At 38.7% G+C, this 14,106-nt stretch overlaps 1 long non-coding RNA gene across 1 annotated transcript; it reads right to left on the bottom strand.

Annotated features, from left to right (window-relative positions):
• Positions 1–7,978: 7,978 nt before the first annotated feature.
• On the bottom strand, positions 7,979–12,290 carry LOC143291783 (uncharacterized). The gene is made up of 3 exons (XR_013056583.1): positions 12,161–12,290; positions 11,080–11,175; positions 7,979–8,055 (listed from the first exon to the last, which is right to left on the bottom strand). It is a non-coding gene; the product is annotated as an uncharacterized LOC143291783 (long non-coding RNA).
• Between the last annotated feature and the right edge of the window lie 1,816 nt (positions 12,291–14,106).

Below are 14,106 nucleotides of genomic sequence, written 5' to 3'. Positions count from 1 at the left end.
CCGAGAGCTTTCTTCAAGGAGTCTTTGTATCTCTTCTTGGGTGCTCCTCTGTCACGGTGGCCAGTGGACAGTTCGCCATACAGCGCGATCTTGGGCAGGCGGTGGTCCTCCATCCTGGACACGTGCCCTGCCCAACGTAGCTGGGTCTTTAGCAGCACTGCCTCGATGCTGATAGTCTTTGCCTGCTCCAGGACCTCGACATTTGTGATGTAACTTTACATCACATGTTATTGTGTATTGTCCATTGAATATAGGATTGAACGGGCAGGTCAACAACTTGAAACAAAATGGCGTCGTTTGCGTTCGCGAAGAATATGAGCACGCGCTTTGCATGTGTATAAATATGTGTACACAATTGATTTTTGCCCATGATCTTCAGGGCTCAGCCAACAGATCTGTAAAGGCCACTCGTCGTATTGATTTTAGTATTTTCTGAAAAAGACCACTTGGGCGAATGAACATAGTGAAAGCCCTGTACACTGAGAGCAAAACACAAGCTTTTTATGTATTGAGTATAATTTCAAAATGTAATGTTTAAGATGAGAAAGATCAGTTTAAAGCAAATTAAGTCCCCTAGCATTAATTACAGAGTAATTTCCCTTTTTTACTATCTGCACCAAAACGTTTGCAAAATAAATAAAACTTCCATGCTTAGCAAAAGAAGTTCCTGTTTGAACAAAAAATGATAATAATGACTGCTCTTGTTGTTGTGTCAGAATATCAGATCAAAGTGCCAAGTTTAGAGAATACAAAAAATATAAATATAACAGTAAATGCAGTTTGCATATAATTAGGCTTCATTTTGTGTGTGTGTGTGTGTGTGTGTGTGTGTGTGTGTGTGTGTGTGTGTGTGTGTGCCCATCCCAGAGGTGCAATATTGTTTTAAACAAGATGACTGGAAAGAACTGAATTTTTCCTATTTTTATGCCTAATTTGGTGTCAACTGACAAAGTATTTGCAGAGAAAATGTCAATGTTAAAGTTTACCACGGACACACAGACACACACACAGACAACCGAACACCAGGTTAAAAGATAGACTCACTTTGTTTACACAAGTGAGTCAAAAAGGTGCGTGCAGTGTAGGCCTATGTGTTGAGAACGTGTTCGAACTGTTTACAATTACAAATGTGACAAGAAATCGAAAATTGGACTGGAGGAGGGAACTTGGGGACTGGAAACAAACCAATGAAACCATTAAATTAACCATAAAGCAGTCCGTCTGACGAACGATAAAAACCCCCATGAAATCAGCTAACTGGTAAAAACAAGTAAGAGTCAACTGTCAGAATACTTACAGGTCATGAGCAATTGGGCATTCAGATAAACTAACAAAAAATTCGTAAGTGAACGATGAAGAGTTGATATATTTTCGTAACTGAGTTTTTGGAAAGTATAGGAATCAACTCTTTTAACTTAACACATGAAAGAATATGTGAATTTGTAATTTTCTGTCCACAAAGGCAAACACTATTCCTAGTATATTTTGTTTTGAAGGCATCAGTTTTCCATCTACACATAAGAGTCTGTTTTCCTTACTGACGCAGAACTGAATGTTTATTGTGTCAATGTCAAACTTTGTGTTATTATTTTCATATATTTTAAAGTTATGTTGGAATATATCCCAAGCAAAATTGTCTACAAGAGTATAACATTCTTGTGAAGACAAAGGAAAGTGTGTGTCATTTAGATCTACTATGTTCTTTGCTCCCCTTTTCGTTGCTATGTCAACCTCATCATTGTAGTGAAAAAAAACCTCTGAGACGGTATCCAACAGAACATTATCTCTGCACCTGAAAGAAAGTGAAATAAATAGCTCATTTCTATCATAATTTCTGATCGTGTTTGCAGTTTAAACGATTCAAGAGCTTAAAGAACTGATTTTGAATCAACGCAAAAAAGAACCTGCAGTTTTTTCCGAAGAATGCTTACCAGATCATTAAAGCCACCTGCATTGCAAAAAGTTCAACAGTAAAAACTGATTTGTTTGATCCAATGTGGAATGGTTTCTCCATTTTGGAATCGGGAATTACATGGGCTGAGCCTGCTTTATTTTTAATTGACGAACCATCTGTGTATATTTTCAAATTTGGGTAATTATTTTCAATGTGGCATTTAACATGACTTGCTAGCAGATTTGTATTATTTTCCTTTTTCAAATCAATATGGAGTATGTCAAGCTGTGCTCTTTGGAGTTCCCACACAGGTGTACAGGAGAATGAAGGCTTCGTAGATATTGGTTCCGTAGCGAGATCAATACCAACACCCCACATAATATCAGCAGTATACGTTGCAAGTGTTACTTGAAACGAAACTGATTTTGCTCATTTTGGGAAATCGATGTCTGATCTTATACAAGCTTCAGACTTTATATACTTATTAACCCTACTAGCTGCTTCTTATTAAAAAAAAAATGCTGAGGCAACTTTCCTTTGTTCGTCAAGGGGCAGTAATTTAGCTTCATTATAATTTTATGTACGAATACAAGACGCATGTGTTGGAAGACCAAGCCCAAGTTTTTAAAGCTTTACATCCTGTACTTTGTGGTCTTTTAAGTAGATGTTTTGGTGCACTGAAAAAGACTTCTTGAGCGTATGTTAATTTAGATCTGATACGTGATTTGCAAAGACAGACAAGGCTCCTGTCCCCATGACAGCTTACTAACCACGTTTGAAAAGTTTAGACTTTTCAGACCTTTTGTTAATAGGTATTTGATATGTTAATTCCATGTTAGCTTTGCTGTAAGATACAATCTTGAAAATTTCACTGTTCGTCCAAGAGTGTAAGTCTGTAAAACACACAGTAAGCTTACCTAGCTTTGAAAGATTTATTCAATTTTTTTTAACAGTAATATAATATTTGTTATATCTATTTTTCATATCGTATGGAGGCCAGGTGCAATATGGTGAGCAACTCCAAGCAGACAGCAATATTTGGAGGTACCGAAGGGTGTTTGGCTGCTCCCTGTCTCTGTCTAAAAATAGCTGTCGCAGAAAACAAGTCCGTTCAGGTGAGGACGGCAGCTTGTAAAAATAAGCTTACAAGGAAGCCTGCCACAGCTGATTGACGTCACAAAGTAATGTAAAATGAAATGCAACAGTTCCGGAAATGCAGAATGTTGCGTAATTTTTTGCTTGGGGACATTCCCTGGTTTTTGTTTTTAGTTTAGGTGTTTTTTTCTGGTGTTTTTTTTCGGTTTTTTGGGTTTTTTTTGGTTTTTTTACGGTTCTGTGTATAACAACTCCGATTTTTATTCACTCTCTTCAGATGGTAGAAATAGTTTGCTGGTACTGTGGGCTTTTGAGGCAAGGTGTAGATCTAGTTAGTTTGACGCAGCACCTTTCTTACTCAGGTCAGTAAAATCCTTGATATTTGACTTGCTTCATCAAACATCTCATCCACTGTCTGTGTGGGTGAATGAGCGAGCTCTTATTTAGTATTATTACAAGTAGGCCTACTATAATTAACATATATCAATCCAAATAATATTTTCTGCTTTTCAACAGGAATGAGTATTCCTAGAGCTGAAAGTTGAATGCTTGAAACGGAACAATGCCATCTGAAGATCCCGGAATTTCACTTTTTTTTCAAACACAATGCTTATAGATCTAGATCAAATTGTGTGTGTGCGCACTTGTGTGTGTGTGTGGATGTGCACGGTGTGTGTAAGAGAAGGAGACACAGAGAGAATGTGTGTGTGTGTGTGAGATAGAGCTCACGAGCATGAGTGTGCTTGCATGTGTGAGCGCAGGCACGTGTGTTGTGTGTGTGTGTGTGTGTTTCCGTGAGAGACTGCGAATCGGAATATGTGTATGTGCATGTGTGTATGCGTGTGTTTGTGCGCGCGCGCTCGTGTGTGTGTGTGTATGTGTGTGTGCGTGTGTGATTGTGGGGTGTCACTTTCGACCAGCATTCCATTTGTTTTTCTATCATAATACAGATCTAGATGATAGACCATATCTAGATCTAGAGCAAAGTGTGTGTGCGTGTGTGTGTGTGTGTGTGTGTGTGGAGGGGGATGGAGGGGGTAAGGTAGAGAGGGGTATCGTCACTGTCGACGGGCATAACATTGTTTTTCCGATCTTATTATAAATTTAGATCAACATGTATGTGTGTGCGCGCGCTCGAGTTTGTGTGTGTGTCTGTCTGTGTGTGTGTGAGGTCATCATGAGAGCAGGGCATAAAATGTCACAAGAATTGGGAGTGATGGCCTAGAGGTAACGCGTCCACCTAGGAAGCGAGAAAATTTGAGCGCGCTGGTTCGAATCACGGCTCGGCCGCCGATATTTTCTCCCCCTCCACTAGACCTTGAGTGGTGTCTGGACGCTAGTCATTCGGATGAGACGATAAACCAAGGTTCCGTGTGCAGCATGCACTTAGCGCACGTAAAAGAACCCACGGCAACAAGAGGGTTGTTCCTGGCAAAATTCTATAGAAAAATTCACTTCGATAGGGAAAACAAATGAAACTCCACGCAGGAAAAAATACAAAAAAATGGGTGGCGCTGTATTATAGCGACGCGCTTTCCCTGGAGAGAGCAGCCCGAATTTCACGCAGAGAAATCTGTGATCAAAAGAAATACAAATACAAATCTGGAAAAAATCTACTATCTGTCCTATCCCCCAAAAAAAGAACCCAGCCGCACTAAATGATTACCGTGCTGTTGCCCTGACTTCAGTAGTGATGAAATGCTTTGAAAAAATTATTCTCCGACATCTTCTTTCTTTCACTGAACAGCAGCTTGACTCTCTTCCGTTTGCTTATAAAGCACACAGAAGTACTGACGATGCTATCCTAACTCTCCTTCATAATGCTTTCCTTCATTTGAATAACACGGGATCTTTTGTTCGTATCCTTTTTGTTGACTTCTCTTCTGCTTTTAACACAATACAACCTAATCTTCTTGCCCTCAAACTGCTAGGCATGGATGTTGATCCGAAGCTTACTCTTTGGATAGTAAGTTTTCTTCTCAATAGAACTCAGTCCGTCCACTTTCATTCTGCCCACTCTTCTCTAAAATCTACTTCTACTGGTGCACCCCAAGGTACAGTGCTGTCCCCTGTTCTTTTTACACTGTACACAAATGACTGCAGAGGCACGGAGGAAACTCCTGTCATAAAATATTCGAATGATTCAGCAATTGAAAATCTGTCCAACTCACGCTATTTATTTCAGTGAAATTAAAAAGTTCCGTTCTTGGTGTGAAAAAAACTATCTGGATCTCAACGTATTGAAAACAAAAGAAATGTTAATAGATTTTCGGAAAGACCCCTTGCCTGTAGCTAACCTTGTTATTGATGGTCAAACAGTGGAGAGGGTCAATGAATATAGATATTTAGGGACCATCTTAGACAATAAGCTGACTTTTGACAGAAATGTTGATTCCATTCATAAGAAATGTCAATCTAGAATTTTTTGCTTACAGAAGCTTAGAAATGTTGGTATAAATTAAAATATTCTTCAAAGTTATTATCGATGTTGTATCGAGTCCGTGCTCACAGTTTCATTTATGTGCTGGTATGGAAGTTTGGGAGTGAGGAGTAAGCGTGTTTTGAACGATGTCATGAGTGTATGCAGTAATATTGTGGGAGTGAAACAAGCTAGTATGCAAGAGCTGTATGAAAGTCGAGTGGTTAAAAAAGCAGACAGATAGCAACTGACGACACCCATATTTTAGCAAAGTATTATGAGCTATTGCCATCAGGACGACGCTACAGAACTTTTAAGTTGAAATCCAGAGCTCTGAAGACTTTTATTCCACGTTCAATCCACCTTTTAAATTCTTGAGAACTGTGTGTGTGTGTGTGTGTGTGTGTTTACTGAGCTTAAAAACGTGACAATTGGTTTAATGAATGTGCAATATGTAGGAAGAATAATTTGCAATATACAGGATGAATGTACAATGGAATATGTCTGATGCTAACGTCCATATTCGAAATATATTTCTGTTAATAATTACGATGTAATAATTAATTGCAATGTTTTTAAAAGCGAATATGTGAAATGCTTTTATTTGAGAACATGTTTAATCAAGTAATCCGCGTGTGTGGGGTGGGTGGGTGCGGGTGTGTGCTGATTATCTGGTTGCGGTTTTCCGCAGTTTATCTTTATTCTTATCTTATCTGTCTATTATAATCAATGTGCAGTATAGTAGGCTATGTTTATAATTATATTCAAATAATGTTTCTTAATTCTTTCTGTTTTTACATTAAGAATACTAGTTATTACCTGCAGTGTGTGGATGGATGTATGTATGAGACGGTGCATGTGATATTTTTTACATTTGTATCTTCGTAATATTCGTAAAAGCTGTTGTTGACTTTTACAGTTATGGTCCCCATGTTGTTTACTTGTCTATGTTGTGATAATGCACCTGACCAAATTTATCCAGTTGGAGATAATAAAGTTATTCTTATATTATCTTATCTTATCTTATCTTATTAGACGTCATCTGACTAAGTTTTCTGCCCAAATCCTCATGATCCGACCATAATATTCATGAAATCATGTACTGGAGAGACCACGTGAGCCAGGACAGGACTCAAGATCAACAAGAAGAAGACCGAGCTAATGAAGATCAAGACCACTGCCAAAACACCAGTCACAGTCGGTGGAGAGCCCATCAGGGAGGTGGAGTCTTTCGTCTACTTGGGAAGCGTGGTTGACCGACAGGGAGGCACGGACCGAGACGTCACAGCCAGAATCGGCAAGGCAAGAACAGCTTTCATCATACTAAAGAAGATCTGGGCAATCAGTATGAAAACCAAACTCCGCATCTTCAACTCCAATGGGAAGTCAATTCCGCTCTACAGATGCGAGACATGGCGGACGACACAGACGATGCAGCAGAAGATTCAGACATTCTTCAACACCTGTCTGAGGCGCATCTACAAAATCCGATGACAGGAGAAGATCCGAAATGAAGATCTGTGGGAGCGAGCCGGACAGGAACCAGTGGCCAAGCAGATACTGTGGAGGAAGAGGGGCTGGATCGGACACGTCCTCAGGAAGCCAGCGTCCAGCATCACACGCCAAGCCCTGACCTGGAACCCGCAGGGAAAGAGGAAGAGAGGCCGGCCTCGCAACAGCTGGAGGCGAGACACCGAGGCAGAGCTGAAGCAGCAAAGGACCAACTGGACTGGAATGGCCAGAACAGCCCAGAACAGAGTGCGATGGCGAGGGGTCGTCGATGGCCAATACTCCACCAGGAACGATGGGCATAAGTAATGTACTGGACAGCTGTTGCTTTAAACAAATGGGACAGAAAGAGAGAAGAGCGGAATCCTTCAGTGATGATTTCCTAAGCCAGTCTTGCAAAGGAGGCATCAGAGAACATACTGATGTAAAATTTGAAATGCAGCTGTAAACAACAGGCATTGTTTGACTAATTTTTGGCAAACTTAACTGGTCTAATTCAGTGCTGAACAGTTAATATATGTAGTGTGTGTGTGTGAGGTAGTGGTGAGGAGGGTGGGAGGAGGGGGTATGTGCTTTGGTTCTCTCAAAATTGGATTACTGCAATTATCTTTTGGCCGGCCCTCCCAATTATCTGTTAGACAGACTTCAACGAATTCAGAATAACGCTGCCAGACTCATTTGCAAAGCTTCTAAATTTGACCATATATATATATATATATATATATATATATATATATACATGTATGTATGTATATATTCTCTCTATGTATATATTCTGTCTCTCTGGATATATATATATATATATATATATATATATATATATATATATTCTCTGTCTATGTATATATTCTCTCTCTGTGGATGTGGATATATATATATATTCTCTGTCTATGTATATATTCTCTCTCTGTGGATGTGGATATATATATATATATATATATATATATATATATATGTGTGTGTGTGTGTGTGTGTGTGTGTGTGTGTGTGTGTGTGTTTGACGACCAAAACCAATTATCTATCCAGGCACAGTTCTTACCACTCAGCCTTTTAAACAGACTGTCAAAGTCATTCTTCTCTTGATCCTCATAGATAATTTGGATGGGAAATTCTTCGCCATGCTTGTCGCGTAAATGATCTGTAAACAAACAAAACCAGTGTGTGTGTGTGTGTGTGTGTGTGGTTATAAATAGCGAGATTATCGTTGCTTGTAAGTTGCATGAAAAATGAATAATTATGTTTACAGTTTCTACCAGAATAGCAAAACCATTGAACAACCTCTCTCTCTCTCTCTCTTTCTCTCTCTTTCCCTCCACCTCCCTCTCTCTCAAATACACAAACATAAAAACATAATGAATTCTTCAAATGCCAACAAACTGTTGATATTTCGGAATTCCTTCAGTCAAAACGAATGTACTTCTTTTGGTATGTTGTACACCAGCGGACTATATCTACTTCTTTTTACTCAGGGAGCAAGACTGGAGAGAAACAAGACAACATTTTGTGAATGCTTTGGCTGAATTCAGGCGACACGTCATTGAAAATATTTCGTCATATCAATTTACTATCTTCATAGAGTATAACACCTTGTGTACGCTTTGGCTGAATTCAGGGACAAGTCATTGAAAATATTTCGTCATGTCAATTTACTATCTTCATAGAGTATAACACCTTGTGTATGCTTTGGCTGAATTCAGGCAACAAGTCATTGAAAATATTTCGTCATGTCAACTTTACTATCTTCATAGAGTATAACATCTTGTGTCGCTTTGGCTGAATTCAGGCAACAAGTCGCTGAAAATATTTCGTCATGTCAAATTTACTATCTTCATAGAGTATAACATCTTGTGTTTGCTTTGGCTGAATTCAGGCGACATGTCATTGAAAATTTTTCTTCATGTCAACTTTACTATCTTCATAAAGTATAACACCTTGTGTACGCTTTGGCTGAATTCAGGCAACAAGTCATTGAAAATATTTTGTCATGTCAACTTTACTATCTTCATAGAGTATAACATATTGTGTACGCTTTGGCTGAATTCAGGCAACAAGTCATTGAAAATATTTTGTCATGTCAACTTTACTATCTTCATAGAGTATAACATCTTGTGTACGCTTTGGCTGAATTCAGGCAACAAGTCATTGAAAATATTTTGTCATGTCAACTTTACTATCTTCATAGAGTATAACATCTTGTGTACGCTTTGGCTGAATTCAGGCGACAAGTCATTGAAAATATTTCGTCATGTCAACTTTACTATCTTCATAGAGTATAACATCTTGTGTATGCTCTGGCTGAATTCAGGCAACAAGTCGTTGAAAATATTTCGTCATGTCAACTTTACTATCTTCATAGAGTATAACATCTTGTGTCGCTTTGGCTGAATTCAGGCGACAAGTCATTGAAAATATTTCGTCATGTCAACTTTACTATCTTCATAGAGTATAACATCTTGTGTACGCTTTGGCTGAATTCAGGCGACAAGTCATTGAAAATATTTCGTCATGTCAACTTTGCTATCTTCATAGAGTATAACATCTTGTGTACGCTTTGGCTGAATTCAGGCGACAAGTTATTGAAAATTTTTTGTCATGTCAACTTTACTATCTTCATAGAGTATAACATCTTGTGTATGCTTTGGCTGAATTCAGGTGACAAGTCGCTGAAAATATTTCGTCATGTCAACTTTACTATCTTCATAGAGTATAACATCTTGTGTATGTTTTGGCTGAATTCAGGCAACAAGTCGCTGAAAATATTTCGTCATGTCAACTTTACTATCTTCATAAAGTATAACATCTTGTGTATGCTTTGGCTGAATTCAGGCGACAAGTTATTGAAAATTTTTTGTCATGTCAACTTTACTATCTTCATAGAGTATAACATCTTCTGTACGCTGTGGCTGAATTCAGGCGACAAGTCAACGAAAATATTTCGTCATGTCAACTTTACTATCTTCACAGAGTATAATATCTTGTGTATGCTTTGGCTGAATTCAGGCGACAAGTCATTGAAAATTTTTCGTCATGTCAACTTTACTATCTTCATTGAGTATAACACCTTGTGTACGCTTTGGCTGAATTCAGGCGACAAGTCATTGAAAATTTTTCGTCATGTCAACTTTACTATCTTCATAGAGTATAACATCTTGTGTACGCTTTGACTGAATTCAGGCAACAAGTCATTGAAAATATTTCGTCATGTCAACTTTACTATCTTCATAGAGAATAACACCTTGTGTACGCTTTGGCTGAATTCAGATGACAAGTCACTGAAAATATTTCGTCATGTCAACTTTACTATCTTCATAGAGTATAACACCTTGTGTACGCTTTGGCTGAATTCATGCAGCAAGTCATTGAAAATATTTCGTCATGTCAACTTTACTATCTTCATAGAGAAATTCACATGCCGTCGTGCTGCTCATGAGCACAATACAAACATAAAAATTAATGTGCATATAAAAGTCATGTACGTGTTCAAACAATCAAGAGTTTACATAGACGTACATTACACCAACATCTAAGAATGTTTTACATATTAAGAACACTTAGCAATATGAACTCAATACTTTAAGACACGTGGAGATACATTTGTTTTAAAATCAGGAAGCATATATGCTATTACATTGACGTAGGGCTAGTATTTGTCTTACGTCTATTGAATGGGCATTTTCTTAATCTTCAGATTTTATGATAAAATGTCAGTGCTTTTAATTGACATACTTGTAGGGATACTTGTTTGAACGTTCAAAACGATCACATGAAATTATACTGACATATCACAAAATGTTTTACATATTCTAAGAGCACTAAGCTGTCAAATAACAACCCAATCATCTTAAAACAGTTTTAGCATGTCAAAGAGCAGTTAAGAATCTCTCTCTCTCTGTTTTTTTTTCTTTTCCATCTTTAGATCTTTACTCACATTTCCTTAATATGTACATCTACATTCACGCCCCCAGCCCCACCATAACCCAATGTGTTTGAATGTGTGTGTAAGTGAGTGAATGAGTGAGAGAGAGAGAGAGAGAGACAGAGAGAGAGAGAGAGAGAGAGAGAGAGAGAGAAGGGGCAGAAAGGAAAAGGTGGGGGGGTGGACAATTATGATTATGAACATTAACAGGTCCGCACTGCAGTCCAGACGACCAACAATACTCACGGATGACACTGCTGACCAGAGGCATGGAGGCATATCCATCACTAGTTCCATAGTCTGCGAATGTGAAGACCCCCTTCGTGTTCACTGGTAACAAGTCTGTAGAGTGCACAGATGTAAGGGGTGGTGGTGGTGGTAATGCATTCATCATAATATCAAACACACTTACAGACCAGCCACGCATGTACAACTCTATTTCATGGAGATGAAAGATTCAAGTTATAAACAAATGTAAGTACTAAGCTGAAGAAACTGTGGACTGGAAAGACTGAAGAGTAGGGTGGTGGTTGTTGTTTAGTTAGTTAGTTAAATAGTTGGTTGATTAATTAATTAGTTGGTTGGTTGGTCGGTTAGTTAGTTGGTTGGTTGGTTTGTTGGTCAGTTATTTATTTAGTTAGTTGGTTGGTTACTTAGTTACCCAGTTATTGTTTCTTTTTTCTTTCTTTTTTTTTCGGGGTAGGGTGGTGCGGGGAGGGAGGTATTTTGGAAAGAGGTAGTTTTGAAGTCCAGACTTGAAAGACCTGTGTGCAGAAATGTCACTAGATGAAGGGGTTAGCTCAAACCAAGCACAAGGTCCAGGGACAGAGAAAGAGCAGTGGCCGACGGTTGAGTGTTTGAACCTGGGAACGCCGAAACATTCACCAAGCAAGCCACACGCTCACTAAGCAGTCTACACACTGACCAAGCTAGCCACATAATCAACGAGCAAACTACACTCTCACCAAGCAAGCCTCACACTCACTAAGCAAGAAAGCCACATACTCATCAAGCTAGTCATACTCTCAGCACACAAGCTCCACACTCAACCAACAAGCTGCACACTCACCAAGTAATATACACATTCGCCAAACAAGCTTCTCACTCACCAAGCAATCCACACATTGGCCAAGCAAGTCATACACTTACCAATCAAGAACACGCGCTCACCAAGCAATCCACACATTGGCCAAGCAAGTCATACACTTACCAATCAAGAACACACGCTCACCAAGCCCCATACTCCACCAACAAGCTGATCACTCACCAAGCAATCCACACATTGGCCAAGCAAGCGACACGCTCACCAAGAAAGACACACACTGACCAGTGAATGTCGAGAAGGAGTCGAAGCAGGACTGAACAACCTGTCTCGTCTGTTGCCCGAGCATGTTGCTGAAGTGACCACTGCCCAGTTCCCAGAACGGCACGTGGAAATCGTCCCCATGACTTGGATCTGTGGACAAACCACATCAGTTGTGTTGTGTTGTGCTGTGTTGCGTTGCGTTGCGTTGCGTTGCGTTGCGTTGCGTTGCATTGTATTGTATTGCGTGAGGGAAAGGTGGTGTGAGAAACTGTTTTCCTTAAGTAAATAAATAAACTAATAAATAAATAAACAACAAGTAAATTAATCAATTAATTGATTATATACAGATAGATAGATAAATACACAATATAGGTAAATATAAAAGATTGACAAAATGAATAATAGTTTGTTTTTTTTCCATCAGAATAAATATATAAGCAAAAATGTGAATTTGAAAAAAAAAAAAAAAAAAAAGTAAAAGGGCCATTTCAAAACAAGGCCCTGTAGATAAGTTACTATTGATTGACATCGTGGGATTCTTTATTTCAAAACAAGGCCCTATGGATAAGTTAGTATTGATTGCCACAATTGGATTATAAGTTAGTATTGATTGACATAGTGGGATTATAAGTTAGTATTGATTGACATAGTGGGATTCGTTATCTCAAAACAAGGCCCTGTTTATTGACTGACTCACTGACTGACAGATTGCCTGGTTGATTAATTGATTGTTGAGATCGGGTATGGTGCCAGGGCGGGGAGGGGGAGGGGGCTGTTTCCCAAGAATTGGCTCTGTTGATAGATAGTTGATTGATGGATGGATTGACTGACTGATTGATTGATCAGTTGATTGTAGTCATCGTTGTCAGCAGTGTATTCAAACTTGTCAGAAACTCGATATTCAAATCCAAATTCTGTATTGAATCCATGGTAACAACATCATTCCCAGCACTAAACATTCTCGCTCTGATAAATATCCACAAGAAGTATTGATGACAGTGCAAATAACGTACCGAAAGCAATAGAATCAGAGGAAAAATAAGTTTAAACAATTCTAAGTTATCTCAAGAGCAGAAATTGAACAAACCTTCTGTAAAACATACACTGGAGACACAAAGTTCTGCAGTAGAAAACATACTATAAAATATATACATTCTGGAACAGTTCTTGAGTGGTTAGACAAATGAACTTCCAGTTTGAGGGTCTTGTGTTGGAATTCTATAAGCGCTTGGTGGATTAAAGGTAGGGGTGGGATCGACAGCCCAGGTCAACTTACATGTAGATCTGCTGGCTCTGCTGAAAACTCTAAGATCGGGTACACACGTTAAAGACACAATAATCCATGTCAGGAATCGGTGGGTTATGGTAAAAAAAAAAATCCAAAGAATAACACACACACACACACACACACACACACACAAAGAAAAAAAGAAAAGAAAAAAAAGAACTTATCGTTAGCCATAAACCAAACGTATCGACAAATAGATGCTGGTCATGTAACAGAAAATAAAAGATGAAGAATATTAAATATCAAAAGTAAAACTTCCACCCCCTCCCTAAACTATGACTCACTGTTCCAGAACTCAACAGATATATCAAGTCAAGATCAACTTGTGCAACATGAGAATGAGACTCACAGAGCAACACGTTCAACAATTATTTATAACTTTAGTGAAAAAGATATGCTTTCATAATACTCTCCACCGATACGATCTTCTGTATGTGTGATGATATCATGTATCTTTCTGACCAAATACACCTACCTGTATCAGTCGTTCTGTTCATGATTTCAGTGAGGACTGTCGCACGTTGTAATGAACACAGCACTTTGAAATGAAACACGTATTTATATATGTGACGCGTGTGACACTTCTGGGATCCTGACCTACCTTTAGATATAGCCACGGGCACCAGTTGATCCAATACTTACTGATCACCTCCTCCTGCTTCTCCAGCTTCTTTGTCTC

This window comes from Babylonia areolata, chromosome 17 (assembly GCF_041734735.1).
Source record: "Babylonia areolata isolate BAREFJ2019XMU chromosome 17, ASM4173473v1, whole genome shotgun sequence".
NCBI classification, from domain to species: Eukaryota; Metazoa; Mollusca; class Gastropoda; order Neogastropoda; family Buccinidae; genus Babylonia; species Babylonia areolata.
This window is presented reverse-complemented; position numbering and strand designations above follow the sequence as displayed.